The sequence below is a fragment of the Cydia splendana genome, unplaced genomic scaffold (assembly GCF_910591565.1).
Source record: "Cydia splendana unplaced genomic scaffold, ilCydSple1.2 scaffold_45_ctg1, whole genome shotgun sequence".
Lineage (NCBI taxonomy): Eukaryota > Metazoa > Arthropoda > Insecta > Lepidoptera > Tortricidae > Cydia > Cydia splendana.
In genome coordinates, this window is record NW_026946888.1 from 72,091 (window position 1) to 75,322 (window position 3,232).

General features: G+C 37.7%; 1 long non-coding RNA gene across 1 annotated transcript; it reads right to left on the minus strand.

Annotated features, from left to right (window-relative positions):
• Positions 1–213: 213 nt before the first annotated feature.
• Positions 214–2,322, minus strand: LOC134805597 (uncharacterized). Its single transcript, XR_010146325.1, has 2 exons — positions 770–2,322; positions 214–635 (listed from the first exon to the last, which is right to left on the minus strand). It is a non-coding gene; the product is annotated as an uncharacterized LOC134805597 (long non-coding RNA).
• Between the last annotated feature and the right edge of the window lie 910 nt (positions 2,323–3,232).

The window sequence follows — 3,232 nt, forward strand, 5'->3', positions numbered from 1 at the left end:
TCTTTTAGCATTTGTATCACAAGGTCTTTAAGCTGATAGTTGATACGTTTTATGGACTATTTAAGCATATTTGTAACATAGGCTCTTTAAGCAGATTTGTAACATGGGCTCTTTAAGTAGATTCGTAATATGGGCTCTTTAAGCATATGTACCATAAGCTCTTTAAGCTGATACGTTTTATAGGCTCTTTAAGCATATTCGTAACATGGGCTCTTTAAGCAGATTTGTAACATGGGCTCTTTAAGCAGATTTGTAACATGGGCTCTTTAAGCATTTGCATCATAGGCTCTTTAAGCGTACTTGTATAATGGGCTCTCTAAGCATTTGTATCATAGGCTCTTTAAGCTGATACATTACACGGGCTCTTTAAGCTTACTTGTATAATGGGCTCTCTAAGCATTTGTATCATAGGCTCTTTAAGCTGATACATTACACGGGCTCTTTAAGCTTACTTGTATAATGGGCTCTCCAAGCATTTGTATCATAGGCTCTTTAAGCTGATACATTACACGGGCTCTTTAAGCTTACTTGTATAATGGGCTCTCTAAGCATTAGTATCATAGGCTCTTTAAGCTGATACGTTACACGGGCTCTTTAAGCTTACTTGTATAATGGGCTCTCTAAGCAGAATTGTACTATGGGCTCTTTAAGGATTTGCATCATAGGCTCTTTAAGCTGATGCGTCTCGTAACAGGGGCTCTTTAAGCATTTGCATCATAGGCTCTTTAAGCATTTTTGTGACATAGGCTCTTTCAGAATTTTTTGTAACATAGGCTCTTTAAGAATTTTTGTAACATAGGCTCTTTAAGAATTTTTGTAACATAGGCTCTTTATGCATTCGTATCATGGGCTGGCTAAGCTGATACGTCTCACAGGCTCGCTAAGCATTCGTATCATGGCTCGCTAAGCTGACACGTCTCACAGGCTCGCTAAGCATTCGTATCATGGGCTCGTTAAGCTGATACGTCTCACAGTCTCGCTAAGCATTCGTATCATGGGCTCGTTAAGCTGATACGTCTCACAGGCTCGCTAAGCATTCGTATCATGGGCTCGTTAAGCTGATACGTCTCACAGGCTCGCTAAGCATTCGTATCATGGGCTCGTTAAGCTGATACGTCTCACAGGCTCGCTAAGCATTCGTATCATGGGCTCGTTAAGCTGATACGTCTCACAGGCTCGCTAAGCATTCGTATCATGGCTCGCCAAGCTGATACGTCTCATAGGCTTGCTAAGCCTCCCTTTTTTTTTGTGTATTTATATATTTGTATTTTTTTTTTGTTAGTTTTTTTTTTGTTATATAGGTTTGTATCGGTGTACATTTGTATCGGTGGCTCTTTGAGCATATAGATGGGACTTAGTCCCGCTATCACACGGCTGCCTCAGTCTCGCACCGCCGCTCAGGTGTGCAGACTCGCACCATCGGTCGGCGCGCAGACTCGCACCGCCGCTCAGGCAGGCAGACCCGCACCGTCATGCAGGCGCACAGACTCGCACCGCGGCTCAGGAAGTACATTCTGCAACCATAACTCAGGGCAATAACTGTGTCATAACAAATCATATTTGGATTCAACTTTTGAAATTATAGTTCAACTATCCTTGGCTCACTCAATATTTTCTAATAATTTATAAACATATTATTTGATCAGGATAGATTTAATGTCTCCCATGGAAGACCTATGCCCAGCAGTGGAACATTGCACAGGCGGGTTATAAAATAATGATCTTGGCTTCAATTACATCAAGATACACACACAAGACATGTCGCATACTCTATCAAGATTCTTTATGAAGTATTGACACTATCCCTCACATAAAAAGGGTTTTGTTAGAATAAGTAATGTGAATAAAACATGTGTAAGTACAATTTATTAGCTTAAGGTGTAGGTATTCCAATACTGTATGAGCTTTAGTAAGCCATTTACCACCTTCACCTTCACCTTCATGACAATACCCCAAAAATTTATTCTATTTTATCTTTTATAACACATATGTAATGCCATTATATTATTACTATTATTCTATGACCTTGTCAGATTTTCAATAAAATGGGATGTAGTATTATTATGATTTGCTTGCATGAAACAGCCAAATACTTCAACTTGGTGAAACAAAGAACTTGTGTTGAGAATACTTAACTTTTCTCATAGTGGTACATGCAGCATCCAACTTGGCCACTTTTAACATACTACCTGCAGTCATCTCCCACCACAGATTTCTTTCACTGCCACGAATTCCTTGCACCATCCAGCCTGGTGAGGACTCCCCTCAAGCAGCTGCAGTAGCCATTTGTGAAGACATTTGAACATTCTAACAACACACAACATGCAATGCATAAAATGCATTTAACAAACAACAAAAATATGTGATCTGTTTTCTGTCACATCTTATTCCACATTATTATTTGTCAATTAGATACAAGATTATTGCACTTTACTAAGTTTTGACTAAATTTTCATGACTGACCAAGACTTAACTGGTAGGTCTCTTAAAATGACACAATTTTCAATCATCAACATAATATGTATATGAATAGTAAATAATTTAAATGAACTCTTTTAGAAGTATCATCACCATATCAATTATTCTTATTTTATACTTATTTGTTCACTGAACTGACTGCATGTTAAAGTACAGTCAACATTACAGCTGCTTATTAACGGCACATGTCACTTTATCCTTTCCATTTGGACATCACAGGCCTTTAGTGGCTATGCTGACCTGTTCTATTTTATTTGAAACATATTAACACATACTAATTATTTAGTGTAGGTGCATGACAGTTTGAATATGTTAGGAACATGCCTCAATCGCCGCTTTGAGTATAATTTGGTATAACACTTTAAACTCTCGCGTTTTGTACACATATTTAATTACACAAACGGGTCTACCGCGATATAATTTCATTGTTTTTACCTTTAATTCCGACGTTTCAGCTGAGTTGCACCAGCTGTGGTCACGGAAAGACTGACGTCCCAACAAATGTCAACGGAGATATTAATAAAACACCACTAAACTACCCGAAATTAGTTTATAAAAATGTTCGGGGTAGACAAAGAAATTGCAGCTACCTATTGGCTATTAAAGGTAAAAACAATGAAATTATATCGCGGTAGACCCGTTTGTGTAATTAAATATGTATAATTTGGTGTAAGTCAATTATATATCTGACCACTTGTTATTATTTTTATTATTTTAACCATGCTATAACTACAAATTATATGTGAATGTCGCT